This window comes from Aedes aegypti, chromosome 2 (assembly GCF_002204515.2).
Source record: "Aedes aegypti strain LVP_AGWG chromosome 2, AaegL5.0 Primary Assembly, whole genome shotgun sequence".
Classification (NCBI taxonomy): Eukaryota; Metazoa; Arthropoda; class Insecta; order Diptera; family Culicidae; genus Aedes; species Aedes aegypti.
The window spans coordinates 75141599-75165330 of record NC_035108.1 but is presented as its reverse complement, the minus strand read 5'-3'; the positions used below and the strand labels follow the sequence as shown (position 1 = coordinate 75165330).

At 38.3% G+C, this 23732-nt stretch overlaps 1 protein-coding gene and 1 long non-coding RNA gene across 9 annotated transcripts in view; one reads left to right on the top strand and one right to left on the bottom strand.

Moving 5' to 3' along the window:
• The window catches only part of LOC5573780 (protein FAM133A), a 341803-nt gene that overhangs the window by 166803 nt on the left and 151268 nt on the right, over positions 1-23732 (bottom strand). The gene's annotated exons all lie outside the window — the stretch shown is intronic.
• LOC110675661 lies at positions 22853-23314 on the top strand. The gene is made up of 2 exons (XR_002499684.1): positions 22853-23011; positions 23065-23314. It is a non-coding gene; the product is annotated as an uncharacterized LOC110675661 (long non-coding RNA).

Sequence of the window (23732 nt, the reverse complement as noted above, 5' to 3'; positions counted from 1 at the left end):
CGGATTAAACCACTGATTAAGTAAATCGAAGACTTTCAATGCACATTCTCACATACCAGCTTTGCGCAGTTTTTGTCTTGTTTGGCGCATTTTGTACCATTTTCACTCATACGGAAGGTAACCATTCAACAAATACATGAGTGTGCGTGAAAATTTCAACTGGAGTATAAATTTATGCTCCCGATAGGCCTTTTCATGTGACAGATCCGTCTATGCATTTGTTTACATTGGTGGAGGACCGGTGCTAACACGGGCCTGTCATTTTCATAGAAGAACTGTCAAAGTGCTTCCCGATCAGCTGATTTGAGACGTCATGTGAATAGGCCTAAAAGAAGGCACAACAAGACCTGTCAAATAGCATAGTGAAAAACTATGATGCCATCCCTCTGGTAATAAGTCAATTTTTTTGTCATTGGTGACTTGAATGCCAAACATCGGTCATGGAATAATTCGCAAAGTAATTCCAACGGCAGAATTTGATTTGATGAGTGTTCTTCAGGATATTTCCAGAGGACTGACATGGCTGTCATCCTGCATACATTTCAGCTCTTCCTCACATCGTTTTTGGTACTTCGCGTTTTGGTATCCACTTTCTGGTCGGTTTGCCCTAACCTTCACCTGATTTTCGAGTATACGGCTAATGTGCTGCTAATGCTAGTTTCTGGCAATTTAATATATTGCGTTAAATCGTCGTTTTTGATGGCGCTGTTTCAACATTTTGTTGAATGTTTTACGCATCAGTAAGGCATCATTGATGTCTCCTATCCAAAAAATCATATGTTTTGTCAGTCCCAAAAGAATCAAAACAAAAACACTGGACGCCATGTTGAATCAATGTTGGGTAGCTAATTATTGGCTCATTTCACCCCCCTGGATATTTCTCAATTCAATACCATTGGTGTGGCTGGGATTTTTTCTGGTGGGGGCCTAGAGAGGGGGTTTTCTATAAAATTCTTGTTTTACAGGGGTAATGTCGCTCGCAATAATCACATATTCTGTTGTTTGCATAGGTCTGTGAGGATTTTATTTTTTTGTGATATTGTTCCATCTTCTTCTTCTTCTTTCTGGCGTTACGTCCCCACTGGGACAGAGCCTGCTTCTCAGCTTAGTGTTCTTATGAGCACTTCCACAGTTTTTAACTGAGAGCTTACTATGCCAATGACCATTTTTGCATGCGTATATCGTGTGGCAGGTACGAAGATACTTTATGCCCTGGGAAGTCGAGAAAATTTCCAACCCGAAAAGATCCTCGACCGGTGGGATTCGAACCCACGACCCTCAGCATGGTCTTGCTGAATAGCTGCGCGTTTACCGCTACGGCTATCTGGGCCCCCGATATTGTTCCATATCAATTATAAAAATAACTTCTCGAAGACTTTAGATCAAATTGCTTAGAAACATTTGTTACCGTTTAGGTACTTTACCCTAAAAGAGAAGCCATAGCAGAGCGAGATTGGTTCGCTCTCGCGAAACAGCAAAGGAAAGCATATGTATACTGCTGTTCGTTGCGAACTTGTGTGGCACTCACAAGTAACTCTGGTACTGATCAATAGTTAATGATTTACATAAAATAATCACTAGCGATGGGCTACTAGCTTTCGGGATGCTGGGGTTCGGTCGGCTGAGTACCACGTGGACAATCGTGTCTGCTCGCTATCTGGGCACTCCACTGTCGATCTCGGGTTCTAACCTCAGTCTCTCGATGATTGGGATTGGGTGGGGGGAATCGGACGCAATCACGTGCCACAGAATCGCGCCGTTGATGATCGGCCGAGCTCGACTAGCTCCGATTGGAGTACGTGCCGTGCACGTGCTTCGTCGTCCTCTTAGGCAAGGTGCTATGACTAGTTGAAGGTTAGGTGACGTAATCACCGCAAACTTGGTAAAACACCAATGGGTCCTGATAGGAATAGAGGGAAATGGGGCCCATTAAGGACTCTCCTAATCGGACCGGTAGCTGACCCCAAATTTCCCTTTTCCTTTCCCTAAATGTCCCTTTTTATATCCTATGCTGATTTCGTTGACCAACCTTCCCATTATTCTTTGATCCCGGGTGGTGGGTGTTGTTTCGTGTATGTCAAGTGTAAATGTGTATTTAATTTGACCGTTCACAGTGGAATTTTATTACTTCAGTTACCTAACTCCTAGCTAATCAATAAGGATTCTATTTTTACTAACATGTAGTATTTAATGGGTAGTTTCTTATAAGAATCATCAACTTGTAGCTAATACTGATTATTTTATGTAAATCATTAACTATTGATCAGTACCAGAGTTACTTGTGAGTGCCACACAAGTTCGCAACGAACAGCAGTATACATATGCTTTCCTTTGCTGTTTCGCGAGAGCGAACCAATCTCGCTCTGCTATGGCTTCTCTTTTAGGGTAAAGTACCTAAACGGTAACACATTTCTTAAAGAATTTAGCCAGATAATGCTTCAGATCTTTGTAAACATTTTTCCAAGTTGCTCCCCTACGTACTTTTACATATGAATTCCAATGGTCAGTATACAATGTCATCCAGTTAATCATTTTCAATTTGTTCATGATTTTTTGGTAATAGCACAAGAAATTCTAGGAGTCTCACTAAAACAACCTTCAGGATTACCAAGCAAGGATCCTTTGCACAAATTTCATAGAGAGTGTACCAACAGTTTTTCAAACTTTGCCCTTAAGGTTATTCTTCAGGATTATCTTCAGATTCCTTCAATTAATCTTTCAGAAAATATCCCAGAAATTCTTCAAAAAATCACAAGAAAAGTTAACTAAATCGGTAAATTTAAGAATTCACCGTAGAATTTCTGAATCTCGACGGAATTCCTCACAGTAAAGCTTAAGTGTTTTTTCGTATTTTATAATGTCAAATGATAGGCGATAAAACGAAAACTGCTACTGAAGGTATTAGAATCTAACATCTTTGAAAAGGTTTTGTATGAACTTTAAAGTTCCATGATACAATTCCAAAGCAAACAGATTGATATAAAAAGCATTTTTTTCCTTCTTGCAACACTTTGTTTGGAATATTTGTCGAGAGACTGTATGTTGCTTCTTCGATCAAAGGCCACTGAATTCTTAGAAATTGTGGTTGATGCACTGCGGAATACGGATTTAGGAAGGTTTTTTTGATATAAACGACCAAGCATGGGAAAATTCACTCATTCACCCGAACGCTACCGATAAAATATCTGCAAAGTATCTGCTGCCACCGAATGTTCAATGACTGCCGAACGCTACTAGGGTGAGCGCAATCCCAACGAATCGCAAACGATTGAGATGAACCGAAAATGAAAAAAATATACGGAGCGGAGAGAGCACCTATCCTCTCTTAAATGGGAGACACGAAAGAACACGTTCGCCATTCACTGAAAGCTTCCTGCGAAATGTACAGATTTTGCGTTCACTGAAACATTTCGCCTTGTGTATTACCAGTCACTGAACGCTCTTCAGCTCTCGAACACGAATGCAGCTCGTGCGGAATCGGAATGTAAAGAATCATTCGCTACAGCAATCGGATGCCTTCGGCACAAGGAGTCGGTAGTGAATCATTCTGTTGCCATTTTTGTCTAACTTGTCGCTCGGCGAACAAGAAGAAAGCGCATTTGAAATTGAAACACTCAGCTTGGTTGGAGAAACGGCAATCTCGCTCTTGACCGCTTGTGGATGTGAGCGAGAGAAACGCAATATTCGAGTGAATGTTTCCCATGCTTGTAAACGACACACGACGGCTAATGCAAACGCGACTGCTAATGAGCACACTTTATTTCCGACTAAAGAAAGAATGTTTTTTACACGATCATAGTTCCTTAGCAACTCTCCCGATTACAGTGTATGATCTTCATATGCTACTAATACGAATGCTGCGAGAGTGAGCAGTTGGCGAACATCTCTGCTGAACCGGCACAATCACAAAACAAAATGCTCGAGAGCATCAGGATGCGGATTTACTCACGAGTAAACGAAGCTAAAGTGATTCGTGAACGTGCTTGGAGCTATTCGGGGTCAATTGCGTTTTTGGGGAAACCAAATCTATTTCTCCTTTGAGATTTTTAGGTTTCAAGGGGGTTTTGACCACAAACTGGTAGTTTACTTTCGATTTGATGGGTATACAATTGATTCGTTTTTCAAAACCATAATAAATCTCTCCTTGTTCGATTACTCGCGAGTAATGGTTCGCAATTTTTTTTTTCATATTTCTTTTGATATGTTCTCCCGAGCAGGCGAGTGTGAACTTACTTACACCAAGCCTGTTCGCGAGTTTGTCATGTTTGTTTGGTTAGGTGCTTCGTGATGCGAACATTACCACCACTGAGAGTTAGTGCTAGGATGGTGATTGTTGCAAAATGGGATTGATAATGAAATTATTTGAATGAACTCAACTAATTAACACTGTATTTTTGATAATTGTGGCAGAATTCACGAAAATATTGGCGTTTCTTTTTTCCAGAACATAGCTAGAGATGTCTTATGACAAGATTTGTAACACAGCGTAACAAAAATGGCATTTTTTGCGTGTCTTCAGGATCAAATTATGTGTCTCTAATAGATTTGGGGTTGCTGAATGTGATGTCATTCTCTGAAATGTTCCAACACGTCACAATTTCCAACTACAGGTCGCAAAAGTTGTATAAAACACTGTTTTATTGATGTTTACATGAAATTTAAGTACAATTTTTCAAACTTTTTTGTAAACTAAACCACCAAGATTGCAAAATAGAATTGAAACTTTAATTTCACATATAATTTGATTGAAATTGCACGATTAAATTCCGATTAAACCGATTTATGCTTGCAGTCTCCATACAAAATTCTTTGTTTCTTCTATTCGGCAAAATAGAATTAATCTCTTAACCTCTTAATCAAAAAATAACCTTTCCGCATTGAAAGTATTATAAACTATGATGATAAGTACTGTTTTACACATAAAGTTTGAATTCTGTGACAAATTATGCAAATAAATTGCCTTACAAGCTGGCTAACCTGCATGCAAGTTGGCTGAAATAGTCAATTTTTGCCTTTTCAACAGCCAATATCTCAAAAACTAGACGTGGTATGATATTTCTGAAAACGGCAATGGATTCAGCAACTCTTAATTAAGTGAATAGCGGTATTTTGGTGCTGGAGACAAAAACGTTTTCCGCAGTGTAATGGAAGATTTTACTGGATTTGAATCTTGGAGGAAATGTTTGCATTACTTTGTAAATTTGATAAGCAATTCCTCATGTTATTTCAGAAATTAGGATCCATGCGTATAAAATTTCTGCAATTTTCTAAAACTTTAGACTCGGTAAAGTGTTACATTTTGCAGTATAAAAGGGTTCTTTGTACGAAGTGTCTCAAGAAAGCGTCAGACGAAACAAAAAAAAATATGTAGAAGCAGGTATAAACAATAGATGGAAACGTAACAACGAAAGATAAGTGGTTATTTATTTTTTCTTCAGAGGCGAATGATTATTAAAACCTCGCTAATAAAAAAAAAAAAAATCTATCAAAATTTTTTAGCAATTATTTTTAAATCTAGCATAATTCCTTCCATGACTTCTGGATTCCTCAAAATTCTGTCAGAAAGCCTCTGAGATTTCCGCTCTTAAATTGCAATCCCAGAATATGGATTTTGCAAAAAAATGATATATATTTTTAATAAATGTTTTAAGGAAGATATTAACATTTTTCTATATGAATATCCTAATTTACCACTTCCCCCTTCTCATTTATTTTTTTAAAAGTTTCTCTACAGAGTTCTTTATCGCTATGCTAATTTAGGAAGCAAAAAATTTGTTAGTCCAGAAAAAAAAGCATGTTGCAAATGTTAAAATATTTCTGAAAGATTTTTGATGAACTACGCGAAAGAATTTGTAATACATCTTTTTGGAAATCTATTACAAGAAATTCACTGAGCAATTCGTGATAGAACATTTAGCATACTAGATTTGACATACATAATGATTTTTTGGAGGAGTTGTGAGGGAAAACTTTGAACTTTTGTAAGGTTGAGTGATTTTTTTAATTGAATCCGAGAGCATATTCCGGAATAGATTTGTGGATTAAAAGGATGCATAGAAAAAATGGACAATCAGGAGGCATTCACGTTGAAAGTTTCAACAAAAGTCACAATAATATTTGACTTGTTACACTAAGATTGTTCGAGCAATATCAAATGGGGGCATCCAAATATATTGCTGTGTGCGTTTGAAATGCAAATACGAAATGCGGGAACACATTTGGTGGTAAGATTTTTAACAAGGAAGTCGAAGTCAAAGATTGTTTTTTTTTTGCTAGGTTGGCGGTGATATGGATCATGGTTGCTAAGTATCCTTTGGTAACTTTGTGTGACCGCGATTGAAGCTCAGTTAGACTGGATTTGCAAGTCAAACGCAAACAGCAATATTATATTAACCATATATGGTTCACTTCCAATTCTTCAATACACATATTTGGTGACCCGTTTAGCTTGCCAACAGCACCATCTGTTGACGAAAATAGCAATCAAACCATGCTTTGGTTAATTCCATTTAATCGTGTACTCTGGTTTGACGTCACCTCGGTGACATTTCTCATTGTTTTGATTTATATTTCTAGATTTCATTTGAAATCTTAACATTAACATTTGAAAATGTATAATAATTAATGCCGTGCAAAATCAAAGTCGTGAACGGAAAAAAAGATTGATTCAATTTAATGGCTGGAACGCTGATCATAAGTACTGTGCAAAAGGATAGGACAAGAAACGGTATAGGAATAATTCCGCTATGGATCAATAAAAAAAACAACAATGGCCGCTATGGAAAGCATAGATAGCGCCACCGTAGCCTTGTGTGTTTGACAGAACAGCGATGTTAAATCCCATATACAGTGGCGCCTTTGTTTTGATGTGGTGAGCACTTGCAAAAACTACCTTCAAAGATCCATTGAAATGACTTGAGCTAAACGCTGCTGAGAAGTAGAGCTAATTTCATAATGTCGGTAACGCCTGCCGTACAAATCAAATTGAGCTGTCACTTTTCCGCCGCTCAATTATCCCGCAAGTAAAAGTGACACTTCGCTCATACTGGATCAGCTGTCAAAACAACTTTGCTAAAAAAGAGAAATTTTACTTGAACGCTTTACGTTTCAGGTGCATGCCACGCCTAAACTGGCTGTTTCTTACTATTTCTATAACTGTAGGCGGATGACTTAAAAAGTACGGCGCTTTATGTCTTCGAATTCAGGTATGAATTTCAATTTTCATGCTATAAATTCTTAGGGAAAGGTTTACAAATGGGGTAATATCCAAAAGCCTTTTTCAGGTATTGATTTTAATTGTATAAAATCAAACCAAATCTCAGATTGCCAGTGTTGCTAGGTTGAGAGTTTTTAGTATGTCGCCATTGTTTGGTTTTAATGACTTTGTAGTTTATAATTTTAAAAATAGAATTTGCTGTATAATAAGTCGTTGCTGCCAACATTTATAAACATTAATTCAGCTAACTTTATTGCTGCCAAACTTGATGTTTCTTCAAGCAGTGACTTAAAGTATGTTGCTCCGTTTGTTGCGTTTCGATCCACCAAGATGTATGGAAAACTGTAGAGTTTTCATTCCCGGGAACATTTCCCGGGAATTGACATTTCCCGGGATTACCGTTTCCCGGGAAATGATTTTCTGTTTCCCGGGATTCCCGTATTTCCCGGGATTTTCATATTTCCCGGTTAGCTTTATAAAAAAGAAATTACTATCTATTTTCAAACAAAAACCATCGCACCATTTACTTATCATATAATTCTAACCAATGAACTCACTACATCACTAGTTATATTTCGATACTGATTTTTTGTTTTTTTTGTAATGAAAAGGTTGTTCATAAAATAGATATCGTTGACGAATTTTGCTATATAAAATAAAGGAATTTTCAATGGATCTTTTCTATGAACTCAGTAAGCTTATAAAGTTTTCATGGATGTAACAGTCACAATTTTTAATACAAAGACTCTAGTTGGATCAAGAATAAACTCCACGAGGACTTTTGCTTAATGCTATAAACTTTGTTGTTCTGAAGCCTAGCGTTTGAAATGAAGCTAACATTTCTTTAGAGAAACATGGATAAATTACTCACAAAGAAGAGAAATAACCAACAAATTTACTGGTATAAAATACATATAGGGTCGATGAAGCCCAATAACTAAGAACAAATATTCGAATAAAATCGAAAATAAAGCCTGTGGCATTGTTTTTACGTCTGAAAGCTTTTAATCACAGTTTTATAAAAAAAAAACACAAAAAATACGAAAACATTTTTTTGTATTTATTGTCGCTTGTGCTACCATAGCCTATAATACAAAGCAAAATTCAAATCAAATCCGTGTTTTTACAAAACTTTTACATTTTTGCTTTAACCCTCTAATACCCAACCCCGCCTTTAGACGGGGTACACTTTGGAATTTAGTGTATTTTTTCGTAGCTCGGAAATCAAAATTATTTTATTTTTGGCTTAAACCTTGACTCATAACACGCATGTAAGAAAAGTTTTTATGAATTTTGAAACTTTTTTGTATTTATGAATATTGTTTGAAAAATTGTATTCTTATATAACCTATAAATACCCGCGGTTAATTTAACTCGTAATATAAAAAATCATACCTTTCATATTTTTCTACGATCGACCTATCACAAAAGAAGAGCTTGGTGGTATCAAAATAATTTCAAACCTGTTTTTCCGTTAGTTACACGGAAAATAAAATACGCTCTGAAAAAAATTGAAAATTTAAAATTTTTAAAAGTAACACAAAAATTTAAATTTTTATTATTGCCAAAAATCAACAACCAGAAAAGGTTTCATGAAAAAATGAAAAAAGCTAGGGATGTTCAAAAATAAAAATTATAAAAATTAAAAACCAAAATTCAAAAATTCACGAATAAAAAAAAAATAATTGCTCAGAACGTGTTTAGAACGATTTTAGATAACGAAAAATAATATTAAATCGAAAATAAAAATTTGGGTATTAGAGGGTTAAAAAGTCGATCAAAAGCTTTTCTTCTTCTTCTTTCTGGCGTTACGTCCCCACTGGGACAGAGCCTGCTTCTCAGCTTAGTGTTCTTATGAGCACTTCCACAGTTATTAACTGAGAGCTTACTATGCCAATGACCATTTTTGCATGTGTATATCGTGTGGCAGGTACGAAGATACTCTATGCCCTGGGAAGTCGAGAAAATTTCCAACCCGAAAAGATCCTCGACCGGTGGGATTCGAACCCACGACCCTCAGCTTGGTCTTGCTGAATAGCTGCGCGTTTACCGCTACGGCTATCTGGGCCCCAATCAAAAGCTTTTATTTGATATAAAAAAGTTGTGTTTTAATTAATTATTTTGTTTTATGAAAAATAGTTTTTCTTAGTAGTGCTACTATAGGAACAATAGGTTTCCTATAGATGCAAGGGAGCTTAAATTATAAGGAAAACTATATTTCGTTCATTTTTTTTCTAACAAAATCGAGTTGTGTATCAATGGTACTAAGATAAATGGTTCCTGAGATTCATGTTAAAAATATTTTGCAACGATTTGTAGCAAAACGGCCGTATAAAGCTACTAGGGGACAATAGGGGACTGTCTACTAAGGCAACACCGACCCTACACGAAATTTGAAAAAAAAAAAAATTCCACCAAATTTGCTTTATTTTCACGGTTTTCCGAATTTCCCGGGATCCCGGGATTTTCCGGGAAATGGTAATTTTATTTCCCGTTTCCCGGGAAATCACATCCCGGGAAATTTGAATACTCTAGAAAACTGATATTCCCCGCAACTTCAAAGTAATAAAATACAGTTTTTATGATTAATATTGATTAGGAAAAATGTCACTTTATGCGCTTACATGTGGAAAGTATACTGATACTTTCTCCACTACACTACAAAACCAACTGATTTTCATTACTTCGAAATCATTAGATGAAGCAACAATCACCAATGACGCGTACAAATTTTATTGGTGACCTACTTGACTTTACTTGAGAGCGTTAGTAATACAATCAATTTGTTATAATAGGGCGATATTCAAAACTGAAAAGGCAATAGATGGCTCTTTTTCAGTGGTAGTAAAAACGAAATCCTGAAGCAAAGAAAGCACCACGGAAGATGAACTAAACACAAAAAGTTATGTATTCACATTACACTTGATTTCTAATCACTACATTTTTGATCTAGTTTCCTAATTATAAGTAATTTACATTTTTCATTATTTTTTTTTTGACGGTTCTCCGACTACCATTCTTTCATGCGCTTGTGTTGAAAGTTTGAGAAATTTAAGAATCCAACGGAGCGCGATCAGTGGGTGGAATACAAACAACAGTGTCGTCGCTCGGCGGCCAGTGATAGAAACTGAATGTTCTGAAGGTTGTTGCCTGTACTTTTTGCCGCTGGCGCCAACTGTTAGCGTTTAAGAACGAAATAAACAGTCGTTACCCTATTGATTTCCCCAAAATCGAAAGTTTAACTGGATGCTTAACTGATTGATTTGACTATTTAAAGTTAGCGATATATTCATAAGTCCTGTAGGATAAATGTAATTAAATTTGTTTCTCACCTTCTCTCTAACACAGCGGAACAAAAATAACCTTTTTGCGTGTCTTAAAGATCAAATTATGGGTCTCCAGTAAATTTGGGGTTTCCGAATCCGTTACCGATTTCAGAATGGATCACTAAAATAACCAAAGCGGCCGCTATGGAAAGCATAGATAGCGCCACCGTAGTCTTGTGTGTTTGACAGAACTGCAATGCTGTCACAATGTTGAATCCCATACACAGTGGCGCCTTTGTTTTGGTGCGGTGAGCACTGACAAAAACTACCTTCAATGATCCATTGACCCGGCACGTCACACGTGGTACTTTTGATATGTTACGCTGGATATGATCTGAAGTTCCATGGCACATTGATGAGCTCGATTATTTACAGCGTAATAGTTGCCATGTTTGCCATGTGTGGCGCCACAATCAGAAAAAAGGGGGTCGCCAGAGATGAATGAATGTGACCAATAGAAAAATTAGTAGTAGAACGCTAATGGCGCTGTTCTCACAAAACTGAATTAGTTAATTACCATCTTTAACTGTATCTTTTCATTGTTTGTTCGATGCCATGTTGTAGTGGATGATTTAAAGGTTTATTTGACACTTTGAGGATCGGTACTCAAGCTGTCAGCGCGTGACAAACTAGATGTTGGTAACACGAACAGTATGAGAATGAAACAGCTGTACCGAGTCACCATGGATTGGAGGAGGACGGTCCTTTTAAGTTTTCTCTTAAACCTGAATAGGATATGTAAAATGCATTTTGCGCATTTTGAAATACATTGTGTTTGAACAATGTTAACCGCTTTTGTCCAACAATAGGAGCTAACATGCGACACGACACTCACAAATGGCTTCGGGAACGACCCCACCAGTGCACTGTTGTGGGTACCCTGTGCCCAAGAACGGGGTCAAATACACTTAAACATGCATATAATTTCGACAGCAACTTTCAAGTGTGACTTGTCTTGAAATTCTAAGCGTCGATGGCTTGACTTTCATAGTTTTTTTTCTTTTCTGAATTCCCTGCGTCACAGCAGAAGATTGCGTCAAGTTTTACGGTCAAGTTTGTTATGAAAAGTTTTTCCAACATGGCTTGCACCCGTCCTTTCGAAAGTTAACTAATTTGCATCGCCATCCTGCGAGTCGTTCAATGGGAAAAGTTTCTTCTTCTCTTGCGACGAAGGATTTTTTTTTTGCGCTAGAGCAAGAATATGCATTATTCCATGGAATGTTTCCTCTGCTGCTACCTAACAGTGCTGGGATGCATGTGATTCGGTTGTTTGAATTATTGCACTACAATTTGACTACTGGGGATTTTTTTGACGTAGGACTACGTCTTTGTTTTCTATATTGGGGTGCACTTTAAAAGTACGGAAAATGAGACATGTAACGAAATTAGGGGAGATTTTGAACGTTAATAACTCAGTTGTTTATGAACCAATTATTACGATTTTAGTATCATTCGATCAGAAATGTATCTACGCATCGTTAGTAATATATCCGATAAGTGAATTTTGTTGTTTAACTATTGAAAATTTGATAAATGTTGACCCCTTTCTTATCCAACCAATCACGTTCGAGCACTTTTCGACGGTGTCGCTTCCCACTATAAAAGCAAATGGGTCCCTGCTTCTTCCCTCAGTCTTCTTTTTGCGGTCGGACTGTGAACACGGTCGGGCGAGTCATTCTCGCTTTGCTTTTGCACCCGCGTCACAGTCCAATTTGTGTCGTCGGAAGAGGAAGACGCAAGATTGATTTGCGGCGGCGATGACGATGGCTTGGGCGCTTCTCCGAGCGGCAAACTACTGCTGCTCGGAGAAGCGTCCAAGCCATCGTCGTCGCCGCCGCAAATTTATCCGCGCTCCCAGATTTCGACCCGTGATAAATTCAGCATCGGCGGTCAAGAAGCAAGCCCGATAGGAACCAGATACCAGAAGCCCCCAGAATTGCTGATCCGAGGAGCTGCTGCTAATCGAGCGTCGGAAGCGCTCGAGTTTCCAGATTTCGACACGTGCCCGTGGATCCACTACCCGTTGCTGTTTGCGTTGAGGATTTCCCGTTTGACCATGGCGATCAAGTGATAACTTCCCGCAGTGCTATTCATCTGCCATCGGACCTTGTCAGGACCATCAAATTTGTGGTAAAGAGTTGAAGGAATAATATTTCCAACCTTATTACATCTTATATTCCTCAATCAATCTCGCAGTTTCGTACAAAATTTAATTTGTTATGAATAATTGATGGCACGTCAATTTGAGACTATTCGTGGACGCTGCTGCAGTGCCGTCGGGGTGAGTGCTCAAAATTTCATAACGATTGTAAACTAGAGTGGAATTTCCGACAGTGTCTTTGATTTGCCATATTTTATGAGAACACTTCGATTACGAAAATGATCACATGTAACAAAATTGCGACATGTTTAGAATGCTTTTGAAAAGAAATTCCCATTGAACAATTTTCATAATTTTGGCACCATGGATCAGAAATTTACCTTCATATTAAAGAAAACTATTGATTATCAATAGCGATCTATTGAATATTTAGTAATTGTCAACCCTTTCATTCATGTTCGACCAATTTCTCACGCATTATCATTTTTCGCAATTATCAAGTAATTCTAAGTCCAACTCATTATTGGCACATATGCATTTCCCAGATTGGTCGATTAGAAAGAGAAGAGCACGAAGGGGAGGAGCATAATCTGCTAATCTAAGGGTATATAGCATGCTCCCTTCGTTGGATTCGGTTTCATTCCGTTTCGACTTCCGAGCTGGCAAGAGCTCCTCCAAACCGGCTCAGCTCCTCGCTACCAGAGGCAAGCTACGAGATGGCTGAAGAACATCGACCAAAGCCGCTTGTTGAAGCGCACATCGTCATCCGCACCGCAAATCTCATCGGGCGAGGAGGATTGCAACCAGTGCGCCGTCAAAGTGTGTCCGATCAGCAAGCGGCGGCAAGTTTGTACGAGATGGCTGAAGAAAATCGACCAAAGCCGCTTGTTGAAGCGCACATCGTCATCCGCAACGCAAATCTCATCGGGCGAGGCGGATTGCAACAAGTGCGCCGTCAAAATGTGTCCGTGTTACGCAAATTCAACAGTTCAATCGGCCCTTTTCAGAGCCAACAAATGTGTTTCAAAGAGTTGATTGTGTAATATTCCCTAATTTGTTCGAGATGATCGTCATCCGCACCGCAAATCTCATCGGGCGAGGAGGACGCAACAAGTGCGCCGTCAAAATGTGTCCATGTTACGCAAATTCAACAATTCAATCGGCCCTTTCCGGAGCCAACAAATGTGTTTTAAAGAGTTAATTGTGTAATATTCCCTAATGTGTTTACCACATACTTGCTATAATTTCTTAATTCATCTCATAGCAGCATACAATAATTGATTTATTACGAATAATTGACAATACGGCAATTTGAGGATGTTTCCGAAGACGCTGCTGCAGTGCCGTCGGGATGCAATAACAGCATAATGCTAATCTTGTAATTCCCTTACCCAGACATCAGTTTCATATAGCCTATTTCCCAGATAAGAAAACGAAGAATTTGAAAGGAGGAGCATCACCTGCTATTCTAAGGGTATAAAGCATCCCTTCTTCGTTGGATTCGGTTTCATTCTGTTTTCGCTTTCGAGCTGGTAAGAGCTCCTGCAAACCTGCTCAGCTCCTCGCTACCAGAGGCAAGCTGTTTGTACGAGATGGCTGAAGAAAATCGACCAAAGCCGCTTGTGGAAGCGCACATCGTCATCAGCACCGAAAATCTCACCGGGCGAGGAGGATTGCAACCATTGCGCCGTCAAAATGTGTCCGTGTTACGCAAATTCAACAATTCAATCGGCACTTTTCAGAGCCAACAAATGTGTTTTAAAGAGTTGATTGTGTAATATTCTTTAATTTGTTCGAGATGGCTGAAGAAAATCGACCAAAGCCGCCAAAATGTGTCCGTGTTACGCAAATTCAACAATTCAATCGGCTCTTTCCGGAGCCAACAAATGTGTTTTAAAGAGTTAATTGTGTAATATTCCCTAATGTGTTTATCACATACTTGCTATAATTTCTTAATTCATCTCATAGCAGCATACAATAATTGATTTATTACGAATAATTGACAATACGGCAATTTGAGGATGTTTCCGAGGACGCTGCTGCAGTGCCGTCGGGATGCAATAACAGCATAATGCTAATCTTGTAATTCCCTTACCCAGACATCAGTTTGATGTAGCCTATTTCCCAGATAAGAAAACGAAGAATTTGAAAGGAGGAGCATCACCTGCTATTCTAAGGGTATAAAGCATCCCTTCTTCGATGAATTCGGTTTCATTCTGTTTTCGCTTTCGAGCTGGAAAGAGCTCCTGCAAACCTGCTCAGCTCCTCGCTACCAGAGGCAAGCTGTTTGTACGAGATGGCTGAAGAAAATCGACCAAAGCCGCTTGTTGAAGCGCACATCGTCATCCGCACCGCAAATCTCATCGGGCGAGGAGGATTGCATCCAGTGCGCCGTCAAAGTGTGTCCGTGTTACGCAAATTCAACAACTCAATCGGCCCTTTCCAGAGCCAACAAATGTGTTTTAAAGAGTTGATTTGTAATATTACTTAATTTGTTCGAGATGGCTGAAGAAAATCTACCAAAGCCGCTTGTTGAAGCGCACATCGTCATCCGCACCGCAAATCTCATCGGGCGAGGAGGATTGCAACCAGTGCGCCGTCAAAATGTGTCCGTGTTACGCAAATTCAACAATTCAATCGGCTCTTTCCGGAGCCAACAAATGTGTTTTAAAGAGTTAATTGTGTAATATTCCCTAATGTGTTTATCACATACTTGCTATAATTTCTTAATTCATCTCATAGCAGCATACAATAATTGATTTATTACGAATAATTGACAATACGGCAATTTGAGAATGTTTCCGAAGACGCTGCTGCAGTGCCGTCGGGATGCAATAACAGCATAATGCTAATCTTGTAATTCCCTTACCCAGACATCAGTTTCATATAGCCTATTTCCCAGATAAGAAAACGAAGAATTTGAAAGGAGGAGCATCACCTGCTATTCTAAGGGTATAAAGCATCCCTTCTTCGATGAATTCGGTTTCATTCTGTTTTCGCTTTCGAGCTGGTAAGACCTCCTCCAAACCTGCTCAGCTCCTCGCTACCAGAGGCAAGCTGTTTGTACGAGATGGCTGAAGAAAATCGACCAAAGCCGCTTGTTCAAGCGCACATCGTCATCAGCACCGCAAATCTCATCGGGCGAGAAGGACGCAACCAGTGCGCCGTCAAAATCAAACTCATCATCTGTGGTGCAGTCAAGAATCAAGCCTGTTAGGCACCATTACCACTATTATTAGGCAAATCAAGCGTCCGGCTAGTGAAATTGCTCAAGATTTCAAACTTGAGCCACATTTTAAGATTTTGACTTCAGCCGTGTGGTCCAATACCTGTTGCTGATGTGTGCCATCCACACGACGAAACATTCAGCTGGTTCGTCGTATAAGCAGAGAACTTGTTCATTGCATTGCATTGAGGATTTTTCGTTTAACCATGGCAATCAACTGATAATATCCTGTAGTGCCATTTATCTATAACAGCATTCGTGCTAACAAAGCCTTTGGCTCTTTTTAGGGCCACCACATGTGCGTAAAAGAGTTATCGGAGTAATATTTCCGACTCAATTTATTACATTGCCAAGCAATGAATAATATTTCTCTCAAACCATAAGAACTACAAAGCGATGACTGGATCTACTACTGAATCACTACTGTTCTTTCCAATGCTACTGTATATTTCAGAGGAGGTTATTAATATAATTTCAAAATGATCAAACATCCTGAAGTGAAATTTCACATTTTCATAGATAAATATGACGAATGATTGACCAAATTGCAAATCGTTATATGCATTAATATTTACGAAAGTTTCGAGCACTGAAAACAGTATGAAGTCAAAACGAGCAACAACAATGACATCAAATTCAGTTACATAAACCATCGTGGTCCTACGTCACCAGTTCGTACAACCCCATAGGGATGTACCCTTATAGTTTTTATTATCGGACAATTTGGGCCGGAGGTTCTCCGATTTGCATGAAATTTTCACCAGAGGTAGAGCTCGTGGATACATGATCAAAAGTGAAATTCAAAAAAATTATAGTGGCCTATTTTCACGGAAAACTCTAGATGAATTTTCACGATTTCGCTATATACCCCAAACTTTGAAAATTCATATCTCCTGAACCATGCATCGTAGAACAAAAGTCTTTTAGTCAAATCGAAAGGAAATTTTCTCAGCAATCTATTAAAAATATAAAAAGAAAAACATTCCTCGGAAAATATTTCACCATGGAGAAAATTGTTGGAAAAATAGCGAAAAAACTATTGTCTGTATCATGAAAAATTTTCAAAAAAATTATTTTTTGTTTCATCAATCTATACTCTAACTTTCGTCCATAGACGCCAAAGTGGTATCTTTTATCGTTTAGGCGACAGAACTGAAAAACCGATGACCACCCGCACGCTTCCCATAGGAAAATGTGTTTTATTGTGGGCCTCATAACGGTGCGCTAACGGCGGCGGTAATTTACACGCATTGTAAGTGTAACACAGAAAACCATCCTTTCCTTTCCAGTCAGAAGAAGCTTTTCGTCAATCGGACCACTCTCCATTGGTCAGTTGGGTGTTTTGTGTGCCCTTCATCAGCAACGTTATTTAGTATTAAAGCTAACAGCCTCTATGAAAGCCGCACGGTTCTTGTTACAATCAATCATTATGGTAACGTATGAAGGATCAAATCTCAAGATCCACTTTCTTCGAAAACTTATGAATATATTGTTAATATGTTGTTTCGGCCAGGACGTCTTTCCTACGTTGTGTCTTTTACGATAAAACGGACGGCAAATCAAGCGAACGGCTTCACTTTACAAATTCAATGGGTGACAAAACATACAATAATTATTCATTACGCGCGTACGCTTCTTAATACAGTTTGGCGCGCTGTTAGGTTGGCGCTGACTGGCAGTGGAATATTCCACAGCAGCCATCAATGGAACAATAGATAGCGTCCCTGAGTGTTATACAGTTGATTGATATTATATACAACCAAATACTATACTATATTCTTCCAAGGAACAATCAGAATTTATATCAAATATATCACTTTGTATAGAAAACAAAACTGAAAGTTTATTCGCGCGCTTTTAGTTAATTACATATCTAATCATTTGATAATTTGAACAAAATTTGAAAAAAGCAATAAAATTACAAATAGCACTTTATGTATATATAAATATCCTTTTTGCTTGGCAACTATATGATACTGAGGGTCAAGCATGGGAAACACTCACTCAGTTATTGTGTTTCCCTCACTCGCTTCCACGCACAGTCGGGAGCGAGAAAGCCGTTTTCTTAACCAAGCCAAACGTTTCAATTTCCAGTGCCCATTCTGCTTCTTCGGTGAGCACTAAGCGAAATAAAAAACGGCATCTGATCAGTCGAATGCAATACCAAAATTCGGACAAAGGACAAACATTTAAAAAGGGCCCAAGAGGTCTTGAGCCTTTTTTCAGAAACGCTGCTGTTGAGCCTTTTTTAGCCCGCCCACGCAAACTAACCCCACTAGCAGAAAGATTGGTGTTAGCTCTTCCTGATAGTGGTATTGGTGAGCGTGATCGAGTTGAATTGGGTTCAACAGCGGCTTGCAAAGCCAATGTTTACCAATGTCGATGTGCCCTTTTGAAATGTTTGTCCAGGAATGATTTCTTACATTCTGATTTCGTTCGAATGGCATTCGGGTTTGAGAGCTAATGTGCGTTCACTAATTGGCAGTCCACACCACGGAATGATTTAGTGAGTAGGAATCCTCTCAGTCAGTTCAATGCATTCGGCGAATGGATACTAAGTGCATTAACTCGTGCCTCGCAGATACAAGTGTATTGGTATTCACTTCTCTTCGCGTTCCTTCCGATTGTCGCTTTTACACAATCGGTTTCGACGCTTTAATGCTACACTCCACCCAGTATGGTTCAGCTATCATTGAATGCTCGGTAGCAGCAGATTTTTTGCTATTTTTCATCGGTGGCGTTCGGGTGAGTGAGTGAATTTTCCCATGCTTTCTGAGGGTCAGTTCCTATTACGTCGGGTTAAATAATAAAACTCGTTTTTAACAAAAAAGACTGCGTTGCCGATATTTCATCAATCGTTCCTATTACCTATATTATTAAATGTTAGGATCGTTTTCAATTAAAGACTGTTGGTCTCAATAGCAAAGGTTACGAATAAAGGACATACAAAACACCCAACAGACCAAAGGAGAGTGCTCCGATTGACGAAAAGCTTCTTCTGACTGGAAAGGAAAGGATGGTTTTCTGTGTTACACTTACAATGCGTGTAAATTACTGCCGCCGTTAGCGCACGGTTATGAGGCCCACAATAGAACACATTTTCCTATGGGAAGCGTGCGGGTGGTCATCGGTTTTTCAGTTCTGTCGCCTAAACGGTAAAAGATACCACTTTGGCGTCTATGGACGAAAGTTAGAGTATGGATTGATGAAACAAAAAATATTTTTTTAAAAATTTTTCATGATACAGACGATAGTTTTTTCGCTATTTTTCCGACAATTTTCTCCATGGTGAAAAATTTTCCGAGGAATGTTTTTCTTTTTATATTTTTAATAGATTGCTTCCTTTCGATTTGACTAAAAAACTTTTGTTCTACGATGCATAGTTTAGGAGATATGAATTTTCAAAGTTTGAGATATATAGAGAAATTGTGAAAATTCATCTAGAGTTTACCGGAAAAATAGGCCACTTTAATTTTTTTGAATTTCACTTTTGGTCATGTATCCACGAGCTCTACCTCTGGTGAAAATTTCATGCAAATCGGAGAACCTCCGGCCCAAACCTGTCCGATAATTTAGAAAAATGCCCTACTAAGAACATTGCTTCAGTGTATTAATATTTTACTAAAAAAGCAAGTTGCATCTTTGTGGCAACGAATGATAATTATGATAATATGAATAATGAATTACACGCGTTAGCAATAAGTTCTGTGTACACTGACAAAATCATTATGTCAAGTTCAGTTCTAAGACACCTTGGTATCACACAGTGTATTCTGTGCTTCTTCTCCTTTGACATTTCTCAATGATTACCAAATTAGATTGTAAAAAACCTAATACTGGCTAGTCTGGGTAGTGGCTACAATTAGGATAGCTTAGATCAATCTGCAATCAATTGCTTTGGACTAAATCATCATTGTCTTTGCAACATGATAAGCAGCACAATAATTCAATAATTTCGTTTTCTGTGATAAAATTCGTGGTAATGGGGAAGGCCATATACAAAGAATGTTTGGCTACACTGTAATCCTTCCAAACAAAAGCTTAAAACAATGGAATATAGTATTTCCGAAACACATGTTAAGCAAAGGAGAAATACTACGCTTTCATCATGGTTTTAAAATTTGTGCAAAATCAGTCGTCTCATTGATTAGAATTATTTACCTGTCCCAAAAATGTTACGTTGTTCTTCAGTTGAGAATATTACCTGTGAAAAGAGTGGGAAAAATAATTTTATTATTTTGGATATTTGCAAATACTTAATATAAATTATTATATTTAAGAATGAACATGAACATGATTGACAACCTGTAGTTGTTACCCCCGTTATTGAAAGAACAGCTACACTTACAAGGAGAACTAACAGACACAGCTCAATTTCAGTAGCATCCTCAATGTAGAAGTACTAGTGCTTTCATTATAATAACTATAACGTCCGAATGCATGTCAATTTGGGGTTGGAAGGGAAAAAGTGACGTGTTACTTGCTTTATGGTAGCCGAGTAGTCCTCTGCACTTCCACAATAAAACACTGGGAGTTTGGATTTGGCAATTACAAACGTTGAAAGGCAAAAAGTCGAAGGGTCGAAACGTCGAGAGCAGATAATCGGAAAGAAGAAAATGAAAAGATCTTGGAATAATGATTCTCTAAGAATAAGTTATTCAGTTTGAGCCAAACACTATCAATAGCATCTTCAATCAAACATTAGGTTCAAAAAGAAATCTGGAATTCAATGCTCCATAAGAAATCGACAGATTTCTATGTTTAGGGATTTGATGCTCAGGCATTCGACGTTTTGTCCTTCAACGTTTCATCTCCTACCCTATTCAACCATAAATGCTTAAGAAAGTTTGAAATCCTACAAGCTGAGTTATTCAGATCCCTTTTTAAAAGGCAGTTTCATCCTTTCCATTTGCGCCGACAAGCATTCCAATCAAAATCAACCGCCGTGAAAACATGCACCCCCTTCTGGGACCATTTGTTTTTCCACCCCAGCACGCCGTCCCGCAACCATCGCAATTCTTTTCTTAAAATTCATCCCCCAAAAACCTACGCAAAAGGAAAACTCGCCCAAACAAGCAGCATGCAGAAGAAGAAAAGAAATTTTTATCCCCAAACTCCAATCAATGATTTTTTTTCTTTAGTCCGCCATCTCGCAAAAACCCATTCAAAGCTTTTCGAGAGGTTACGACACCCCACACCGAAGGAGCAAAAAATAAGCTTTTCAAAGCGCCATCAATGATGATTGGCAGCGGAACAACCACAGGATGAAAGTCCCCCTTCCTGACCCACCATCAGTAGCAACAGTTTGGAAACGATTCGGAACGAGACCGAACGTCTATTCTAGGAACCGAAATAGGTATACAACAGTGGCAGGTAAATTATCAAGCATCTAAAGAAAGCCAACACTCCATGTTTAAGAATGAATCAGTAAAAGGGCTAGAAAAAGAAATAGCAATGAAAAATTGAAAACTAGCAATAACAACTAATAACTATATACATAAAAATGTGTAAATAAGCAATTGAAAATTGAAAGAAAATGAAAAATAGCCTTTAGAAATTTAACAAATTCCATTAAATGAATACACTGAAAAGGCAAGAAAATTCCAATAAAAATCTGAAACTAGGCACTTCAATATAAAAACCTCAATAGTAACATAAAAATAGCACTAAAATATCAGAAGTAAAAGACAGCTATGTATCAGTTACAAATAGTAATCATAGGTACCATATTTTATTTTTCTTCGGGAAATTTCTGCTTTAATAAAGATAGATTTATATTGCTATTTTTTGCGTAAAAATATTCATATAAATGCAATTTCGGAAATTTTAATTGCTATATTGTATCTTATTATTGTTCACATAAAATTGTTTTATTGCCTTTTCGTAGGACATGGAAACATTTTTCCCATACAACAACAGGCGAATCCACTCTGCACGGTTCAATTCGTGGGAAAATTTCTCCCTCAGCCAACGGCTGAGCTGCGCCATTTTAAGCCCACCCCGCAAATGGCGATGAACGAAGATGACGACGACGATGTCAGATAAAAATTTATAACCTTGAAGCCCGTTTGTGCCCGTTCATTTGAATCGGTAATTGATAGTCGTTGCCGAGATGTTATGAATTTTTGTTTCGATGGGTTCTTGGTTGGATGGAAATTTGAGCACTCGGAGGATTATTAGTTGGAGCGTAATACAGGGCACATAGGAGTGACTACACTCTGAAGAAATACAAGACGTAAAAAATTTGAATCTAAAAAAATCAATGCTCTGTGTTTTATCAAACATAAACATAGGTCAGTTTGAGAATTAAACTTATTCAGTATAACTAGAGTGCCTGTAAACCTGAGAGAGAGGAGACAGCTCACTGACAGTGGGCATGTTTTCCTGCCTTCTTTGACTTCTTTTTTCAATTCTTGGATCGTGCACAACGATCAGATGAACTTATATTGGCAAAAATCATATTCACTTTTGGTTGTTTACTATATAAAAGGATACGAATAGAAGAAAAACAAATCAGTTTGCAAACACCCAACTATATTTAGATGTTCAATTTTTTAAATGTGAAATCATCGAAAATCACCTAGAAATTTCAAATTCTTTTAGTTGAATTCTGACGGTTTTTTAGACTCAACCCTTCGAATGTGCAGGTTTCCAGTGACAGTTGATGACAGGTTCCCTTGACTTTTGGGAGCTCGCAATCCAAGCCAGTAGGCCTATTCACATGACGTCTCAAATCAGCTGATCGGGAAGCACTTTGACAGTTCTTCTATGAAAATGACAGACCCGTGTTAGCACCGGTCCTCCACCGATGTAAACAAATGCATAGACGAACCTGTCACATGAAAAGGCCTGTTGTCTCCTCTCTCTCAGCTGTAAACAAGGCACTCTTATCTAAATCCACTCTTAGTATAACAATTTAAACTAGACGTGAATAACCTGTGACAACTTTTATCAGTGTATTCATTTTCGAGATGATCGGCTGCGCGTGGATGTAAACAAAAACAGATTCGGTTTCGTTTTCCAACGTGCATTTCGTAAAAAAATAAAAAAAACACAATATTTTCGGGAATGTGGATTCCAGAGAAATACATTCTGAAATATGAGGAGGATCACTGGATGAACAAACATGAACATGTTGAATGGTGAGTTAACAAAAAGTTTAGCTAGAAAACTGACATTTACTGTTAGTATTCAGCTTCATTTTGCAGATGATGCGCCCCTACAGCAGTTCGGCTCCGACGAAATGGACATCAAGGACATTGATCCGCTGGATCAACAACAGCATAATGGCACTGAACTGGCTGCCGATTCAAACTCATCCCAACCGGCAGGAGAGAAAATATTCTCGATCAAAGCCTAGTGATACCGGTTCTATAAGTACCAGTTCAATGTCAGCGGTGATAGACGCACCTCCGCCTTCATCACCGGAATGTCCACCACAAAGATTGATCCGCGAACAGCTACTATCTCCGACGCTATCGGTGTCCTTCGAAAAAAAAAGGAAAAACACCTGAAACCGGCATTCAACCGGATCTGGGAATATTGTCGACCAAGACGTTGGCGGTGACTAATTCGGATCAGAGCATGGTGCAGTGCACCCGACAAGATCGACGTAAGATTTCACAATTCGTACTGGAAGTTCCATCAGGATGTTCTTCTGGGCAGGGCTGTTAAAAGTCATGAATTTCACGTAACTTTGACATTCAAATATTGTTAATATCATCCTTCCTCGGGGAAAATGTCATGGAAAATTTTTTTTCTCGGTGACCTTTTCCGAGGTACTATCGGTTGGCAATATTTGTCGATACCGTATTTCACATGGAAGGGTGCTTTAAGCAATTTAATTTTCCCAAAATTTCGACA